Genomic DNA, 20988 nt, shown 5'->3' with positions numbered 1-20988 from the left:
TGTTCCAGACAGATAAACAGCTCTGTGCTTGGGGTAAAAATACAAACCTAACACCTCAATAGTTGCCTAACACAACTTACAGAAGAACCAAGTGGGCTTTGGTTGGACACTAATGGCAAGTTTGGATCTTGGGAACTGAAAGTAAAAAGGACTCTGTGTTTGACTCAGATAACTAAAGACAGGAAGGGCCTGACACTGAGTATAAGTCAGTCTGCAGAGAGCACCCGAAGTCCAGGTTCTGCTCAGTTACCCAGTCTTCAAAACCAAAGGTTTTGGAACCAGAAAGAGACAACAAAGTCAAAGGATTAGCAGGACTGAGCCTCAATGGAGCTGGTAGGGGAAAATGAAATGTAGAGACAGGAGGAGCAGAGATGGGAGCCAGAACAACCACTGCAGACAGAGTGGCTTTTATTTCCCAGAAGACTTGGCGGTACATGAGTCAGACTTTTAAAAGTTCAAGGTCAGGGCAGACAGAAGTAAATGAAAAAATTATCATTCTTGTATTTCCCTTGTACCTGAATTATTCAACTTTCTTGAGGCTAATTCCAATACAGCTGAAAACAGGAAGAAGTGCTTTTGTTTCCTTACCTTGAAGAGCACAGACGCTACAGCTTGAACCATTCTTTTTAATCTTTCAGGCAACGTAAATGAAAGCTGTAAAGTAAATATCTTTGTTGAACAGCAAGATAAAAGTTATTTCTGAAGTGGAATGTAGAAGATGAGGTATAATATTTCGAGTTTGGAAATAATAAAGCAATTTTCTGAGAAAGATTCTACAGAGCATTTCCTAGTAAAGTGACCTTCTGTGTCTCTGGTCAAAGCCCATTTACTCATTTTTTTTCATCCATTCTGTGAAAAGCTTTGAATTAACGTCAAGTTATTAGCTTTCACTTAAGGCAAAATTTTTCAACCTCTGATTGAAAATATATTTCACGTATTTTGTCTGACATGTATTCTCTCTAGGTGTCAATTTTCTAAACTGTTAACATTAAAACTAGAGTTTATAAGTTTCAAAAAGTGCAGTCAGTTCAGTTCAGTCAGTTCAGTCACTCAGTCGTGTCTGACTCTTTGTGACCCCATGAATCACAGCACGCCAGGCCTCCCTGTCCATCACCAACTCCCGGAGTTCACCCAACCTCATGTCCATCGAGTTGGTGATGCCATCCAGCCATCTCATCCTCTGTCGTCCCCTTCTCCTGCCCCCAATCCCTCCCAGCATCAGAGTCATTTCCAATGAGTCAACTCTTCACATGAGGTGGCCAAAGTATTGCAGTTTCAGCTTTAGCAGCAGTCCTTCCAATGAACACCCAGGACTCATCTCCTCTAGAATGGATTGGTTGAATCTCCTTGAAGTCCAAGGGTCTCTCAAGAGTCTTCTCCAGCACCACAGTTCAAAAGCATCAATTCTTCGGCAATCAGCTTTCTTCACACTCCAACTCTCACAATCATACGTGACCACTGGAAAAACCATAGCCTTGACTAGATGGACCTTGATTGGCAAAGTAATGTCTCTGCTTTTTAATATGCTATCTAGGTTGGTCATAACTTTCCTTTCAAGGAGTAAGCGTCTTTTAATTTCATGTCTGCAATCAGCATCTGCAGTGATTTTGGAGCCCCAAAAAATGAAGTCTAACACTGTTTCCACATCTATTTCCCATGAAGTGATGGGACCAGATGCCATGAACTTAGTTTTCTGAATGTTGAGCTTTAAACCAGCTATTTCACTCTCCTCTCTCACTTTCATCAAGAGACTTTTTAGTTCCTCTTCGCTTTCTGCCATAAGGGTGGTGTCATCTGCATATCTGAGGTTATTGATATTTCTCCCGGCAATCTTGATTCCAGCCTGTGCTTCTTCCAGCCCAGCGTTTCTCATGATGTACTCTACATATAAGTTAAATAAGCAGGGTGACAATAGCTAAAATTAGTGCAAATAATGTCTAAAGAAAAAAATCCCCAGTTATCAAAGAAAGATATAGTGACACTCATTTTAAATACTTGCCCTTTGCAGATGGATGCAATAAATATATATTGGAGCTTAATCCGTTCCAGGCACTGTTCAAAACCCAGCAGATCACCAGGGAACAAAACATGGACACAGAGTAGAGGAAGTGGGAAATTAACAATACATATGTAATGATAATAAATGGTATATAGCAATATAAAATATAGCTCTAATAATTCAAGCATATAATAATGGTAAATGCAATGAAGGAAAAATAAAGAAAGCCAAAGTTCTTTGGAGAGCAAGGAGATCAAACCAGTCAATCCTAAAGGAAATCCTGGATATTCATTGGAAGGACTAGTGCTAAAGCTGAAGATCCAATACTCTGGCCACCTGATATGAAGAGCCAACTCATTGGAAAAGACCCTGATGCTGGAAAAGATTGAGGGCAGGAGGAGAAGCGGATGACAGAGGATGAGCTGGTTGGATGGCATCTCTGACTCAGTGGACATGAGTTTGAGCAAGCTTGGGAAATAATAAAGGACAGGGAAGTCTTGGGTGCTGCAGTCCATGGGGCTGCAGAGTCAGACAGAACTGAGCGACTGAACAACAAAGGGGATGGCAAGTGACAGAAATGTCATTTTAGATACAGGTCTTCCAGAAAGCAAATCTGGAACCAGTATTGTCTACATTTTAAGGACTACTGATCTAGAGACAAAGAGGTTTAATCCCAACTTGACAATTCATTAGCATTATGTTCCCAGGAAGGTTATTGTGTCTCCCTAAACTTCGGTGCTCAAATTCATAAAGTGGGGATAAGGGAACCTTCTTCCAAAGACTGGTGTGACTGCTTAGCCAAATGCCTGGCATCCACAATACTCCATGAATGCTCATTATTATTATCTGAGATGTGAAACCGTGATTTGTTTTTTGATTTAAAAAAAAAAAAAAGCATTCATGCTATACATCAGTGCTAAAATAAGGAAGCTTCTTCAGCTATCATGGCCCCATGATCACATCTATGGTTCTAACAAATAGACTTATAAGCAAGCTGCCTGGTTCTAATCTTACATTCCTCTGTATTTCTCCAGTATTCAGTGGACTTACCTTGTTTATTAATAACTTACTTTCTTTGGGGTGCACCTAAGTCATTTTTATTGTCTCTACTCTAGCAAAATGAAGTGTATAATTGTTTAACTGCCAGAGGTTATAGTTGCCTTTTTATTTCCCTATACCACTTCCAATATGGGAACATTTTTTCTAATTACCAGTTTTCTTATCTGTCTTCCAACTGGGCAATGCTACATCCTACACCCAGTGGGGGTAATTATAAGACATGAAAAGAAACAAACTTGCAAGTAAAAAGACAGCACCACATAAAAAAATTAAAAAAAGAAACTCCCAGATTGGATGTTTTGCAGCATTGCCACTGGTAATAGATGTGCCAATTCTGAACTGATGAAGCTTTTATTTTCTAAAATGCTTTTAAAGCCAAGAACATCTAAAATGGAGGGAGATGATGGCAAACACAGCTTCTGCCTGTACTCTGCTTGACTTCACCGGTACTTCAGCACCACATCACCAGCGATGTTACTCAGCTTGATTGCATACTGCTTCAATCCCTTCTCACGCCGCATGGTTATTCAGATTACCTGGGGAAGAAATCATCCAGAAAACTACTTTCTCAGAGTAGTTTGCAGGAGAGATGAAGTGACCTGGGCCATAACTGGTGACAGAACCAGAAATAAAAATCAAGTTCTCTTAATCCTACATCTCCATATCCATTCATTTTACACTCAGCTTCCTGCTCTGAGTGAATATGACAAAACCATCCCACAAGATAAACAAGAAGAAATATATTAAGAGAGGTGGGATGGATTTTTGTAAATAGTGTGGGTTTTTCTACTAACCATCCATAAATGCCATTAAGGCAGGTCATATATGGCTATAATATTATTCAAATTTATTCACTTTTTTGAAAAAAAAAGTGTGAGGAAACAAAATAGTAGTCTTCATGTTTTGATCAGTTTAACAGATAATGTGTACTGAGCGATTGCAGCAAGACTACTGCAAATCCTACGAAAACCAAAGAGCTACTAGAGAAACTGGAATGTGTCACTAAGCTTTTGGTCATTGTACTATTCCAAAATAAGCTTTTGGGGTGAGATTTTGTATAGAATCTGTCTGGTGCTTGAATCCACAGCAGCCTTTTCTTTTATATTTTCTTAACTGTGGTGTTGGAGAAGACTCTTGAGAGTCCCTTATACTGCAAGGAGATCCAACCAGTCCATTCTAAAGGAGATCAATCCTGGATGTTCATTGGAGGGACTGATGCTAAAGCTGAAACTGCAATACTTTGGCCACCTCATGCGACGAGTTGACTCACTGGAAAAGACTCTGATGCTGGGAAAGGTTGGGGGCGGGAGGAGAAGGGGACAACGGAGAATGAGATGGCTGGATGGCATCACCGACTCTGTGGACATGAGTTTGAGTGTACTCTGGGAGTTGGTGAGGGACAGGGAGGCCTGGCATGCTGTGATTCATGGGGTCGCGGAGAGTCGGACACGACTGAGCCATTGAACTGAACTGAACTGAACGTGTGTGCATGTGCTAATGTCCGACTCTTTGTGATCCCATGGACTGCAGCCTACCAGGCTCTCTGTCCTTGGGGTTCTCCAGGTAAGAATATTGGAGTGGGTTGCCATTTACTCCTCCAGGGGATCTTCCCAACTCAGGGGTCAAACCCCTGTCTCTTATGCCTCCTGCCTCGGCAGACAGGTTCTTTACCACTGGCGCCACCTGGGAAGCCCCATGTGTGCATAAATTGCTACATCTACATCTTTTAAGAGAACCCATGATGAATTCCTAATGATCATTTCAATAGGGTAAACATATACAAGAGACATCAATTATCAAAAATAAAAGCAAACAGAGTCCAAATTCCACATGCCCACACACACATAGTTATTGGCAAAATTCATCAAGTATTGCTTTAAAAATATAGGTTAAAATATTGTCATTTTTTTACATTTTGAAATACTCATTTTTCATTTCATTTTTTATAATTAAATAATAATGCAAAAGTATATGTAAATAAGTATTTCCTTATATACCCCAGGAAGAGGAGCTCCACCCCGTGTCCTGTGCTTTCACTGGTCCTGCATAACACAAAAAGAAACATCTTACAGAACCTCTGGGTACCACTCAGAATCATCAGTGCTACTTACAGCACAGCCTCCCCTCCAAACACCTGTTCTAATGATCAGCACCATTCAGGCCTCTGAGGCATAATTACCCATATCTTCTGCTTTATATTCTGGAAACAAAAGGCAGATGCAGGTGTGGGCTGTGAAGGTTTGTGGGCTGTGCCCCTGCAGACGCTGGTGATGAATGCTACTTCAGAAAGGAGCGCAGAAATGTATGGGTAAGAGAAAAGACAAATCAATCTACTGCTTGGATCATGCCTCTCAAACAGCATGAATGCAGTGCTGTGTTACATAACAACAACAAGGGTCCACTTCTAGGAAGCTATTGTACAGCAAAAATTCAGAATCTGATTTTTTTCTTTATGTGTTAGTTGCTCAGTCACGTCCAACTCTTTGCAACACTGTGGACCCACCAGTCTCCTCTGCCCCTGGAATTCTGAAATCTAGGAAGCTACTGTATAGCAAAAATTCAGAATCTGATTTTTTTCTTTGTGTCTTAGATGCTCAGTGGTGTCCAACTCTTTGCAAAACCATGGCCCAGCAGTCTCCTCTGTCCATGGAATTCTCCAGGCAAGAATACTGGAGTAGGTTACCATTTCCTTAAATCTTAAAAAAAAAAAAACCTTTAAAAATTTATTTTATATTGGAGTATAGTTGATTAACAGCGATGTGTTAGTTACAGGTGCAGGGCTAAGTGATTCAGTTATATTCATACAAGTATCCATTCCCATGCTTTTTCAGATTCTCTTCCCCTGTAGGTTATTGCATAATATTGAGCTTAGTTATTTGTGCTATATAGTAGGTCCTTGTTAGTTGTCTGTCTTAAATACAGTCGTGTGTACATGTCAGTCCCGAACTCCCAGTCTGTTCCTTCCCCCTCCACTACTCTCTCCCCATGGTAACCATAAGTTGGTTCTCTAAGTCTGTAAGTGTCCCTGTTTTGTCAATAAAATCATTTGTATCATTATTTTAAATTCCACATATAAGTGATATATATTCAAAGAGGTGCAAGAATTTTTATCCGAGGATTTTTGTATATTTAAAAAGGAACAACCTAGATTCTCAACAATAAAAGTATGATTTAAGATAAGTATACAGAATATGATGAACTACTGCAACCAGATTTCTTTTTATGGCTGCACGGGATCTTCCTTACTTTGCTCAGGCTTTTTCTAGTTGTGTTCCCTTTGTTGCAGGCTCAGACTTCTCACTGCAGTGATTTCTTTTGTTGCAGAGCACAGGCTCTAGATGCTCGGACTTCAGTAGCTGCGGCACACTGGCTTAGTTGCTCTGCAGTAAGTGGAATCTTCCCAGACCAGGAATCGACCCCGTGAGCCCTGCATTGGCAGGCAGATTCTTATTAACTGCACTGCCAGGGAAGTCGAAGATTTTTAAAAAATTATGTTTTAAGGAATATTTATTGACTTAAGATAATATTCAGGGGAGATAAAGGAGAATACAAAAAGTGTGTTTCATGTGATCTCAAATTTTAAGAAGTATATATTGTTAAAAGACAATTCAGAGAGCTTTACTTAATATGAATATTTTATTGAGCAAAGAACAGACAGTCTGCAAACAGGGTGACTTCAAATCCAAAGTGATATGAAGTACAGAAGCATAACATTTCCGAAAGGCTTATAAAGTGAAAATGAGGAAATTGTTTAACCTTGAAAATTATTGGTTATTATGATAGACGTTTCCAGATGGCAGGGATTGGTTAAAAGTGACTCATACTAGGTTAAAAGTGACTCATACTATTTTTGGAAAATGAATTTTGTTTCATTTATAAACAGAGGCATTTATAAGAAATAACCTAAGTTAAGAGTTGCTTAAGTGATTTTGTCCGCTTGGGGTAATCTTTAAGCCTGGTCTCCATTTTATTTTATTTTATCAATATGGAAGAAGATATATCAAAAATACTCATAGTAGGTATGAGTTTGAATAACTGAGGGTCAATCAACAGGACTCAGTTAATAACTACTTACAACAGAAGACTATTTATTGTTAAAGTCTAGAGGTAAGCTCTAACAGTATTCATTCAACCACTCAACTCTCTCGCCAATGATCATAGTTTTTTCTAGTCTTTTGTTATGTTGTGTGTGTGTGCTTAGTCACTCAGTCGTGTCCGACTCTTTATGACCCCATGGACTGTAGCTTGCCAGGCTCCTCTGTCCATGGGGATTCTCCAGGCAAGAATACTGGAGAGGGCTGCTATCCCGTCCTCCAGGGGATCTTCCCAACCCAGGAATCAAACTGCAGTCTCCCACATCGCAGGTGGATTCTTTGCCATTTGTTATGTTACTCTTAGCACATTACTTTTGGCCTTCATATTGTTGTCTCATGGCTTCAAAATAGCTGCTGCAGCTCCAAGGCTTATATACTCACAGGACTATATTCAAACAAGGATGTAAAATGGATGTTAGCAAAAGAAGCTTTCCCTAAAATTCAGTCCTCTTTTCAGGGAGCAAAATCTTGCCAGAACTCCATGAAGATTTCCCTTGCATATCATAGGCCAGAACTGGGTTCACATGCTTAAACATGGAAAGTATAATAATGGCACTGCTGCTGCTAAGTGCTGCTGCTGCTGCTAAGTCGCTTCAGTCTGGTCCAACTCTGTGCGACCCCACAGACGGAAGCCCACCAGGCTCCCCCATCCCTGGGATTCTCCAGGCAAGAACAGTGGAGTGGGTTGCCATTTCCTTCTCCAAATAATGGTACTACTTATGCTAATTTTAGACTAATCATGAGGATGGGCATTTTGTCACTTATAATATTGTTTTAGATGAGAAAAAAGTATAAATGACTTGTCTAGATAATCCACAATATCTCCCAATAAGAATTATCACTGAAAAACAGAATTACACTTGATTTCTACTCATTGTCTTTATATATATATTTTGAAATGTTATTCAATGAGCATATATTACTTTATAATAGAAGAACTTTTTTTTTAATGAAAATGCCTCAAAATATTATAAAACTCCTAAAGAAATTTTCAACCTGATGACAAATACATGAATTCACTGGCCCAAGAGCCCTCAAGGGTCACAAAAACATAATCCAATAAATTTGCAAAAACCTATTATAGCTGCACTGCTATTTATGGTCTCAAATCAAATTGACCTGCTCAATATGATTTAGGTTATAGCTAGGGGAAATATTTGTCTTGCTAAATTTAAGGAACAATAGAAATGACAAGATGAATCTGAATCTAAACCTTGTCAGGCAAGACCAGTATTTATACCAGCAGAGACCTCATGTTCATATAGATGACATCTTACCCAGCTGCTTATCCCCTCCTTCTCTGGTGGCTGATATCTCTAGATTCCAGATCTCCCAGGCAATGTAGCCAATTTTTAAGTCTAATAAATGTTTTAAAATATAGCCTTAAGGAAAAATGAAAAGAGAAGATCCCAGGACAGAATTTCACAGCAGTTTTAAGCATAACTTTGATTCTAGCTCCATGATCTTTGCTGCCTTTGAAATAATGTTTTTATTACCAAGAGCAAGGGGAAACTACAAAGGCAATTAAGAGCTCATTTTGGAAAAGATCCATTTAAGTTTCTCATTATGATGTCTAATAAAATCAGAGATATGGTGGTATTTTTATTTTTAAATTTAGATACCACAGCATACATAATTATTAGCATGCATGTTCTTCCAGGGTTAATATTTCCTGCTCCTTAAAGTCATCTGTGTGTTACTGCTTAAAATGAATTTTGGTTGAAATGTGATTGAAAACCAATGTAAGGCAGTCTAAATTTTAGAAAAAACTGCTTTCTAAATCTTACTTTTTACTATTTTACAGTGGACTGTGCTTTCAGAGAGATTTTAAAAATGAAAAAGTTTGTATTTGCAAAGTGTTCAAACTGCTATTAACAAAAGAATGTAAATGATATAAATGTATATTGTTAATTTAAAAATATATAAAGGGCTGCTCACCAAATTGTTCACAGTTGTTATCTCTGGGAAAGGCATGGAGTAAAGATCAACTAAATTTTTTCTCTCTATTCTGTATTGTTTGAGCTTTCACAGTAGTATATATTCATGTATTACTTGTGTAATTAAAAGTAAATAGCATTTTAAAAAATTTATTTTATTGAAGTAGAGTTGAGTTACAATGGTGTGTTAGTTTCTGGTGTACAGTAAAGTGATTCAGAAGTGAAGTTGCTAAGTAGTGCATGACTCTTTGCCGTCCCATGGACTGTAGCCTACTAGGTTCCTCTGTCTATGGAATTTTCCAGGTGAGAGTACTGGAGTGGGTTGCCATTTCCTTCTCCAGGGGTTCTTCCCCATCCAGGGATCGACCAAGTTTCCCACATTGCAGGCAAATGCTTTACCCTCTGAGCCACTAGGGAAGCCACATACACTTTCTTTTTCATATTCTCTTCCATTAGGTTTTATCATGGGATCTTGAATATAGCTTCCTGTGATATACAGAATGACCTTGTATATTCACTGTATATATACTAGTTTGTATCTGCTAATCCCAAACTCCCAATCCCTCTCTCCCCCACCGCTCCCTCAGGTAACCACATGTTTGTTCTCTCTGTCTGTGAATCTGTTTCTGCTTCATAGATAAGTTCAAGTCATAGTTTAGATTCCACATATAAGTGATATCATAGAGTATTTGTTTTTCTCTTTCTGACTTACTTCACTTAGCGTGATAATCTCTAGGTCCATCCATGTTGCTGCCAATGAAATTATTTCATTCTTTTTATGGTTGAGTAGTATTCCATTGTATATATGTATCAGTCTTCCTTATCGATTCATCTGTTGATGGCTATTTAGGTTGTTTCAATGTCTTAGCTGTTGTAAGCAGTGCTCCAGTGGACACTGGGGTGCATGTATCTTTTTAAATTATAGTTTTGTTCATATATATGCCCAGGAATGGGATTGATAGATCAAATGGCAACTCTATTTTTAGTGTTTTAAGAAACATCCATACTGTTTTCCAGGGTTTCCCAAGTGGTACTAGTGGTAAAGAACCCACCTGCCAATACAGGAGACATAAGAGATGTGGGTTTGATCCCTGAACTGGAAGATCCTTTGAAGGAAGGCATGGCAACCCGCTCCAATATTCTTGCTTGGAGAATCCCATACACAGAGGAGCCTGGTGGGCTACAGTTCATAGGGTCATAAAGAATTGGACATGGCTGAAGTGATTTAGCACACACTGTTTTCCATAGTAGCTATACCAATTTACACTCCTATCAACAATGTAGGAGAGTTCCCTTTTCTCCACATCACACACTGTCTCCAGCATCTGGAAAGTGAACAATGTTTTTAAAAGAGAGTTTTGCATGTAGTTGTGTTTCATTTTCTACAGTTACACAGCATGTATTTCCTGCCAGGCTTTTCAAGCTGTGGTACTAGTGGTGTACCAGAGAACTCTCTAGGGACAAAATAAACTCAGATTTACTCTACTATTAATTATTTAAAGCTATGTTTTTATGTTATAGTAGATAGGATGCAAAATTTGCTTAAATTATTAATGTAAGTCATGAGACCTCAATCAAAGTCATGTTTGCTGTGAGCCTCTTAGTGTTCTAGCTTGTAGGGAAACTTGAGAACTACTAAGTCTTGTCTCTTTAAGAGCTGAAAGTGAACTTTGGAGAAGCTTAGTGACTTGTCTAAGTCATAACTTCTCATTTCCATTGTTAAAGAAAAATTATCATAACAGTTGTTAAAAACAGTAAAGAAGACTTTATGCCAAACTATTGCAATAGGGAGAGAGATTGATCTCAACTCTGAATACAGCAGAGACAGTGGGATTTATAACCGGAGAGGGAAGGTGTGTAAAAAGAAAATTACTAAGAGGAGATTTCAAGAGGACAGGGCGCTTATCAGGATTCCAGCTAAAGGCGGACAAAGGCAGAGGCCTAGTGGGAAAAAGGGCTCAGAGGAACATGGCTAAAGTTTAGTCAAAGAGGGAGTCTTTATCACCACGAGCTCTATTTTCTATTTTTGTTTGGCTCTTTTCTTCCAGCCAGTAGCATCTGCCACCAAGAGTTTGTTTTGGCTAATTGACAAAACCAGTCTTTGGTTGGGAGAGTGAAGATGGTAAGGTGTGGGAGAGTTTTGAATACCTTCGTGGACCTTCAATTTTCTAACAGTTAAAACATAAAATATGTTCTTTTATTTCTAAAATATTTGTAGGGAAACAGAAGCATACTGCCCATGCAATGGTTAAAAAGACTTTTAAAAAAAATTGTCCTTACACATCTGTAAGGAAATTATATGAATTCTGACCTCAATCTATCCACTTCCTACCCAAACACAAAGCATGAAATGATACATCTGCTAAAAATGGTAGAGTTTTGCTTTAATTCCTCCTCTCTCAGTTTTACAAACAAATTCCAAGAGGCCAAAGAAAACATATTATTTTGAAAGTGTAGTTCATTTCTCAAAAATATTATTATTTCCCTCATCACACAGTATGAAGTTTCATGTGGTTAGCCCATGTAATTTTTATAGCTAAACATATGGTCCAAGGACAAAACAGTCATGGTCCACAGAAAGCAAAGAGATTTAACAAAATGGCAGCCATTGCTTCACTTAAGTGGGTTGATCCTGACTTTCTTATATATCTGGGAAAGTGCATAAAAAATCTTCATGATTTAAATATCCTGGGGCGCTATTCATCAGAGAAACAAAGTGAAAAAGAAGTAAGCTAATTTAAGGTTTATTACCTTTAAAGAGATTTAGTGTTAAAATTCTGATTGCCAATTTGCACCATATTTATGTTTGGTTATGGAAGGCTTCAATTCTCTCTTTATGCACCTTGGCTCCTGTCCGTAGGCGGATACCCATTTTTTTTCCCTTGGAAGAGATGTTGGGATTTGAGGTTGGGCCAAGAAAAGCTAAAGAGGCTAGGAGGCACTTACAGATGGAGATAATTAGCATATTAAAAATAGGCCAGCCAGATTTTTTTTTTTTTAATCAGGAAGTAGAGGGGTAAATGCTCTCTCTGGCAAGACTATAGAAGCTGTGTGGACAGAGGAAATGTGATTCAAATTCTGGTATGAGAATGGTATTTTACTTGAACCAGGTTTCAAAAGACTGAAGCAGGAGTTCCTTTTACTGGAAACCATGGAGTTGGCGGGCTTTGTAGGGGCCTCCCTTGAAATTCTGCTCCAAGGCCACTGTTTTGAATTTTGTTTGAATATCTTAGAATAGGAGACCCTTGGTTTCAGAAGACACAGGATAAACATGGTGAACTCTATTGCTTTCTAATGCCTGGTAGCGGAAGTGGCATTTCTGATACCACCTCCCATTGAGAGAGGATTATAGAGGAAGGCAGTAGGTGGGAACCACAGCCCTAGAACAAAACTGCTCAGACTTCCAGGGGCTATTTTGCCAATTCTAAAGCAAAGGCTTGAGACTGATCTGGATTCAGACACTATCAATGGGATATGTTTGATTGCCAGATAATTCACTGCAGTTTCCTGAAGTTCTGATTCACAGAGTGAGCCCTTCAGATCATATGTTCCACTCATTCTCTGAAGTTTACTGTTATTCAAAACAGAAAAAGGGGTGTCTGTCTGGAACTGGGCTTCTCAATGGGTGGTATGGGCATTGATGACTAAATTATGCATGTAGGCCAGGGGGTTTATAACAATTAATAGAAATGAGCAATTCCTCAATTCTAATGAGTAACTGAAAGTCTAGTTAGCTGTCTTTTGCTAAGTCTACTTACCATGGATTTTACAAATACAATATCTTGACAATTACTTTTGTGAAGCTTCCTTTTTTCCATACAGGTAGTTAAACACTACAAAAGAATGTAGAGAGAGATTTTAGAAATTATATGAAAAGCTAAGAAAAAACTGAAGGGAAAATCATTAGTCTGGGATAGTTTCATTGATGACCTACTTAGAGAAAGTGAAGTAAAAGTGAAGAAAATGATAGTCACTCGGTCATGTCTGACTCTTGAAGACTCCATGGACGATAGCCCACCAGGCTCCTCTGTCCATGGAATTCTCCAGGCAGGAATACTGGAGTGGGTTGTCATTCATCTCCAGGGGATGGAATTAGACCAAAAGACTCTTGTCTGTATTTCAGTGGCTATAGCTCTATAACTTAATAAGCAGCCATTCCTACTGTCAGATAGGCACTTGGGTTTGCGTCATTAGCAGGCAATATCACGGTGGGGGGAAAAGGAAGACATGCACTGCTTGCTTTCAGCATGTTTTGTTTGACTTTATATGTGTGTTTCTAAATTTTCAACCAGTCCATCCTAAAGGAAATCAGTCCTGAATATTCATTGGAAGGATTGATGCTGAAGCTGAAGCTCCAATCCTTTGGCCACCTGATGCGAAGAACTGACTCATTTGAAAAGACCCTGATGCTGGGAAAGATTGAGGGCAGGAGAAGGGGACGACAGAGGATGAGATGTTTGGATGGCATCACCAACGCAATGGACATGAGTTTGAGTGAACTCTGGGAGATGGTGATGGACAGGGAGGCCTGGCGTGCTGCAGTCTGTGGGGTCTCAAAGAGTTGGACACGATTGAATGACTGAACGGAACTGAAATTTTCATAAAATTGCAAACTTTAAAAATGGAAAATAGCAACAACCCCAAAGTATGAGTACAAATTTTATTCAGGTCCAGCTTCCTGAATATGATGTATAATTCTCCTTGCTGCTGCTGCTGAGTCACTTCAGTTGTGTCCGACACTGTGTGACCCCATAGACGGAAGCCCACCAGGCTCCCCTGTCCCTGGGATTCTGCAGGCAAGAACACTGGAGTGGGTTGCCATTTCCTTCTCCAGTGTGTGAAAGTGAAAAGTGAAAGTGAAGTCGCTCAGTCGTGTCCGACCCTTCGCGACCCCACGGACTGCAGCCTACCAGGCTCCTCCATCCATGGGATTTTCTAGGCAAGAGTACTGGAGTGGCTTGCCATTGCCTTCTCTGATAATTCTCCTTAGTCCACTTCTAATATTAAAGACATAGTTCTGGGAGTTATATGAAAATGAGATAGGGGGCTGTTGTAGATCAAATGTTTGTCCCCCCACCCCCAATTTGTATGCAGAAGCCTACCCTCAATGTGATAGTATTTGAAGATGGAGGCTTTGGAGGTCATTAGGGCTAGATGGGGTCATGAGGGTGGGGTCCTCATGATGTGATAGATTCCTTATACACAAGGATAGCAGAGAGTTTGCCCTCTTGCTCTCATCACCATGTGAGGATGATCATCTACAAACCAGGAAGCGAGGTTCCACATGAACCCTGATCTTGGACTTCCAGGCTCCAGATTATTAGAAAATAAATTTGTTGTTTAAGGCACCCAATGTCTGATACTTTATTATATAGCACATGTTGACTAAGAAAGATGCCCAGAGTTCTTAGAGTGATTCATGTGGCCATGAAATATGTCATAATATTAGCCATACTACAATGCATTTCTTCCAGAACTGTATATATTTTAGCAAGGGAAAACACCAAAGAACATTAGAAAAATATTGTCTCACTACCTGTTGGATGCCTTACTTCTTAAATAGCATTTAAAAATGACCATCAAAGTTTTTTTTTTTTTAATTTACCACAGGAAATATGGCATTCTGCTGTGTTGTTGGCTACATTATGGTGTTTGGTCCCAGCTGCCCCTTAGTTGTGGTCAGAATCGCTTTGGGCAGTTATGGGATTCACATTCCTGCTTCAGTAGGTGATCCTCTGACAGAAAGACAGAAGCAGTATTTCCAAATGTAAACTAGTCTGCCAGTTAATTGTCTTTAGTATCAAGGCTTATAAGAAACAATTTACACAGAGAAAAGATTGGCTTGGTTCTGTAAACTACTGAAAACTGTGAAACTTGGAACTTGGTTTTCCTTGTATTGAAAGCACATTTAACTCTTCATTTGAATTCTGAAGGTTGACCTGATGTAGAGTGTGGGTGGGCTTCCCTGGTGACTCAGAGGTTAAAGCATCTGCCTGCAATGTGGGAGACCTGGGTTTGATCCCTGGGTCGGGAAGATCCCCTGGAGAAGGAAAGGCAACCCATTCCAGTATTCTTGCCTGGAGAATCCCATGGATGGAGGAGCCTGGTGGGCTACAGTCCACGGGGTCACAAAAAAGAGTCGGATACAACTGAGCGACTTCATTTCAGAGTGTGTGGAAGTTAATATTACCAACTTAATATTAAATTAACCTTGGTTAAAATTTTAAGAAGCACAAATCCCAATGATAATTAATGAGAAAATTTGAAAGGAGATGAGAATTGGAACCCCTGAGCTGGTCATGATACTGGAGTCAAGATAAAGAAATGGATCATATTTAATTACAAGTTATCATAAAGTTATAAACAACATAAAAAGCACTAGTAGATGGAGGTAAGGTCCAATTCCACTAAAATTTCTTTAACATATGTATCCTTTTATCCTGAAATGACTTTCTGTCTAGCTTGCTTACTAAGGAGGATGCCAGGTAGCAACTACTCCTTGAGAGTGCCTATGTAGGAGAAGATTGAACCTCAGCTTACATGAGTCTACACAGAAATCACGTATCCTTCTGTGATAGGAGAGGATGGGAAGCCAAGAGGGGTACCTCTGAGGCCACCCTCCACTCACCTCCCAAGATCCCTTGGGAGGCTGCCATGACAGAGGGAAATTTTCTCTAGACTCTCATTTTTGGGGTTTGAACAAAGGAAATGATTTTTGCCACAAATCCAGTTTTTAAAACACCGTAGAAATTCTCATTCTTTCACATGCCTGCTTGACTAAACAGACTTGGAACTGGACATATTCTGGATAGTAGAAGGAAAGAGTCGATGACACAAGAATATCATCTTTACAGGTTGATGCATCTTCTTGCTGTGGATAGTGTGGCAGATGAAAAATAGTTACAAAAACTGCAAGTAGGTTAATCTGAGACTATTTGATTCTTTTTAAAAATATTTATTTTTTTGACATATAGTTGACTTACAATGTTGTTGTGTTTATTTTGCTGTACAGCAAAGTGATTCAGTTATATATATATATATATATATATATAACATATATAGTATATTCTTTTTCATATTCTTCTCATATGGTGTATCACAGGATATTGAATATAGTTTCCTGTGCTATAGACCTTGTTGTTTATCCATTCAATATATAATAGTTTGTACCTACTGATCCTGAACATCCCTCTCCCATCCCCCTCCCCTTGACAACCTATTCTCTATATCTGTGAGTTTGTTCTGTTTCATAGATAAGTTCTTTTGCTCCATCTTTTAGATTTCATGTGCAAGTGATACCATATGGTATCTGTCTTTCTGACTAACTTCACTTAAAGTGAAAGTCTCTATGTCCATTCATGTGTGCGTGTTAAGTCCTTTCAGTCATGTCTGACTCTTTGCAACCCTATGGACTGTAAACTGTCAGGCTCCTCTGACCATGGGATTCTCCAGGCAAGAAAATATTGGAATGGATTGCCATGTCCTCCTCCAGGGGATCTTCCTGACCCAGGGATCAAAGGAGAAGGTCTCTTACCTCTCCTGCATTGGCAGGTGAGTTCTTTACCACTAGCACCACCTAGGAAGACCCTCGGTCCATTCATGTTGCTGCAAATGGCACATTATTTAATTTTTTAGAGCTAATATTCCATTGTATTTATGTACCACATCTTCTTTATCCACTTATCTGTCGATGGACATTTAGGTTGCTTCTGTGTCTTGGTTATTGTAAATAGTGCTGCTATGAACGTGGAAGTGCATGTATCTTTTGGAATTATAGTTTGTCTGGGTTTATGCCCAGGAGTGGGATTGCTAGATCATATGGCAACTCTACTTTTAGATTTTTGAGGAACCTCCACACCGTTTTCCACAGCAGCTGTGCCAATTTACATTCCCACCAACAGTGTAGGAGGGCTTCCTTTTCTCCACAGCTTCTCCAGCATTTGTTATTTGTAGACATTTTAGTGATGGCCATTCTGACCTGTGTGAGTGGTACTTCATTGCAGTTTTGATTTGCATTTCTCTAATAACTAGTGATGATGAGCATCTTTTCCTGTGCCTATTGGCCATGTGTAGGTTTTCTTTGGAGAAATGTCTATTTAGGTCTTCTGCCTCTCATTTGACTGGGTTGTTTGTTTTTTGTTATTAAACTATATGAGTTGTTTGTAAATTTTGGAAATTAAGCCCTTATCAGGTGCATCATTTGCAAATATTTTCTCCTAGTCTATAAGGTTATCTTCTCATTTTGTCTATGTTTTTCTTTATTGCAAAAACTTATATGGCTCATTAAATCCCATTTGTTTATGTTTGCTTTTATTTCTATTGCCATGAGAGACTGACCTAAGAAAACATTGGTATGATATATGTCAGAAAATATTTTGCCTATGTTCTTTTCTAGGATTTTTATGGTGCCATGCCGTATATTTAAGTCTTTAAGCCATTTTAAGTTCATTTTGTGTATGGTGTGAGGGTGTGTTCTAACTTCATTGGTTTACATGGGGCTGTCCAGCTTTTCCAACACCACTTGCTGAAAAGACTGTCTTTTCCCCATTATATATCCTTGCCTCCTCTGTTGAAGATTAATTGACTGTAGGTGTATGGATTTGTTTCTGGGCTCTCTATTCTGTCCCGTTGATCCATATGTCTGTTTTTGTGCCAGTACCTCATTGTTTTGATTACTGTAGCTTTAGAGTATTATCAGAAGTCTGGGAAGATTATGCTTCCTGCTTTGTTCTTTTTTCTAAGGACTTCTTTGGCAATCCTGGGTCTTTATTGTTCCATATAAATTTTAGGATTATTTGTTCTAGTTCTGTGGAAAATGTTATAGGTGATTTAATAGTGATTGCGTTAAGTCTGTAGATTGTTTTGGGTAGTATGGAATTTTAACTATTAATTCTTCCAACCCAAAAGCATTGGATTTCTCTGCATTTCTTTAAATCATCTTTAATTGCCTTTATTAATGTTTTATAGTTCTCTGCATATAAGTCTTTCACCTCCTTGATCAGGTTTATTCCTAAGTATTTTTTTTTTTTTTGCTTTGATGCAATTTTATTTATTTATTTTATTATTAGAGGCTAATTATTTTACAATATTATATTGGTTGGTTTTGCCATACATTTAAAAATTTTAAAAAGAGTTTTTTTAATATTCCTTTTCTGATATTGAATTGTTAGTGTAAATAAATGCAACTTATTTATGTTAATCTTGTATCCTGCTACCTTGCTGAATTTATCAGTTCTAAGTAGTTTTTTTGTGGAGTCTTTAGGGTTTTCTATATGCAGTATCTTGTCATCTGCATATAATGACAATTTTACCTCTTCCCTACCAATCTGAATAATTTTTACTTCTTTTTAAGACTATCTGATTCCTGAATAAACTACAGAGAATGAGAATTTTTAACTCTTATTATCATTAATTTAATTTATATTTGTTAAATTTACCATTCTTTCTCCAAAGTAGAATTTAAGCTTAAACCATGAGCTAAGAAAGGCACAGCACCCTTGATTAATGCAGAAAAGCATTATAAAGATTTTCCCATCTGTCTACAATTTCTATGACAGCTTCTCGTCAAAGTGATGAAGTATTTGCATCCATTATCAAGCAAACAACCTGAACCCCCTGCCTTGAGATAGATCCCATAAAAAGTAATTACTATTTCAAAGGGTTTAGAAATCCCACAGACCTATTTTTGCTTTGTAAGAAATTCTACTTCAACATCATAAGGCAAGTAACTGACAAAGTGATTATAGAAAACAGCAAGCATTCAGAAAGTTTGATGCGTTCTGTACCTGCTCACATCTTTGGTCTGATGTCTGTTTTTGAATCCTCTGTGGTCTACCTTCTTCCTTCCATCCACTGAACATCCCACAATGAAGTCCTCTTGGGGACAAATTTTTCTTTCACGTGCTTTTCCTTTCTCCACCCATTACCAGGAGCAAAATCATCAGTAATGCATAAATTGGGATCCTGAGTCTACCTGAAATGAAGAGAGGTGTAGAGTCTTTCCAGGAACCAAAGAAATTCTAGGTTTGCATGGGTTTGAGAAGGAATGATACTGAGGATTCCAGTGTCAAGGGAGACTTAGAAATGAGAATCCAGAGCAGCTGGCATGTTACCAAGTATTTTTAAACCTCTCCATGTGCTCAGAGGTAAACCAATAAGAAAGGGGTGAAAGTGAAGGTGTCTCAGTCATGTCCGACTCTTTGGGACCCTATGGATTACACAGTCCATGGACTTCTCCAGCTCAGAATACTGGAGTGGGTAGCCTTTCCCTTCTCCAGGGGATCTTCCCAGGGATCAAACCCAGGTCTCCTGCATTGCAGGTGGATTCTTTACCAGCTGAGCCACAAGGGAAGCCCAAGAAAAGGGAACAATTGGGAAATATCAACCAAAGGTGTGAAATGAGGGAGCTGTAGCATTAAGGAATCTTACTGATCTAATAGTCTGTAATTCATGTTCTTTGCAATTGTAGAGCTTTGGAGAAGGAAATGGCAACCCACCCCAGTGTTCTTGCCTGGAGAATCCCAGGGACGGTGGAGCCTGGTCGGCTGCCGTCTGTGGGGTCGCAGAGTCGGACACGACTGAAGTGACTTAGCAGCAGCAGCAGCAGCAGCATTAAGGTAGATTGGGAGGGAGCTCAATCCTATGTGTAGCAAGTTTACAGTTTTCTAGGTTATTATTTGCAAGTCATTTAAACTTTTTGTACAGATCATTAAGAGAAAGACCCTGGCCCAGAAAGAAAAGCTCGTGTAAATCAAAATGCCATTGACCAAAAAAGAAAGAAACTAACAAGAAAGAAGTATTTAAAGGCCTGAGAATATAAGAGATAGGTAAATTTGGGATTAATGAGTCAGGATTACAGTTAATACTTAGCAAATGTTTATTTAACACTAGTATTTTCTCAAAATGTTATGCTTATCATCTCACTTAATAGAGAGGTAAAGTAGTCAACTAAAGCCTGCACAGATACTTATTGCACTTGGAGACAGAAAACTCGATTCTCTGCCTCCAGGGCCAATGGCCTAGTGTTTTTAACTCTGCACGTGTTCATAATCTGGAACCTTAAAGTCTCCCAAACTGATGGCCTGATTTTAATTGTTCAAAGGAGCCACAGAAATTGCTGTGAAAATTTGACTAAGGAAAATTTGTTTTCACAAATTCAGTTGATGCGAACGAATTATGAGGTGACTTGTCACTGGCAGGGAGCAGAGACCCTGTCTCTGGGGTACGCACAGGGCCTGGAGAACAATGTCACTGGGCTCTTCCCTCTTAAGGGTCTGTACTTTCTGAAGGGGAAGGAAATGCTGGAATGAGGACGACTGCCAGCACAGGGTCAGCACGGAAGTCAATCCTCTGGGAAGAGCAGATCTAATGGTGAAGGCAGTGCCCAAGATAATGAACGAAACCCTGTGGGAATGAAAGCAGGAAAGAAATGATCTGGAGACGGAATAATCATTGACAGGAAAATACGAGCGCACCTGCAAGAAAGAAACCCATCAGTACAAAGTAAAAACTGAAGAACCTCTGGGAAATAGAGAAAATGCTGGAGAAATCAAGGGTTTCTTCTATTTTTATTTTATTCTATTTTCTTCCTCCTTGGTCTCCAGGTAACTGTTACATGGCACAAGCATATTTTATGGGATGAGATGTTAGCACACTGCTTTCATACATGTAAAAGAGCTAGTCATCCTCTGCCCCTGGATGGAAATGGAAATGTTTGGTCACTACAGTTACTGCTAGTTACTAAAGGCCCCACTTCAGTTAAAATGTAGCAATCAAAATTCAGAAAGTGGTTAAAAGTTGATGTCTCTCCCCACCCCCAGAATCTGGTCAGATTCTTCTCTCTTCTTACCCAGAATTTCTATTCTTCCTCCCACTTTTCTAGTCCAAGGGTGACCCCTGA

Source organism: Moschus berezovskii, chromosome 3 (genome assembly GCF_049115385.1).
Source record: "Moschus berezovskii isolate FMDL1 chromosome 3, NW_MosBer_1.0, whole genome shotgun sequence".
Taxonomy (NCBI): domain Eukaryota; kingdom Metazoa; phylum Chordata; class Mammalia; order Artiodactyla; family Moschidae; genus Moschus; species Moschus berezovskii.
This window is presented reverse-complemented; position numbering follows the sequence as displayed.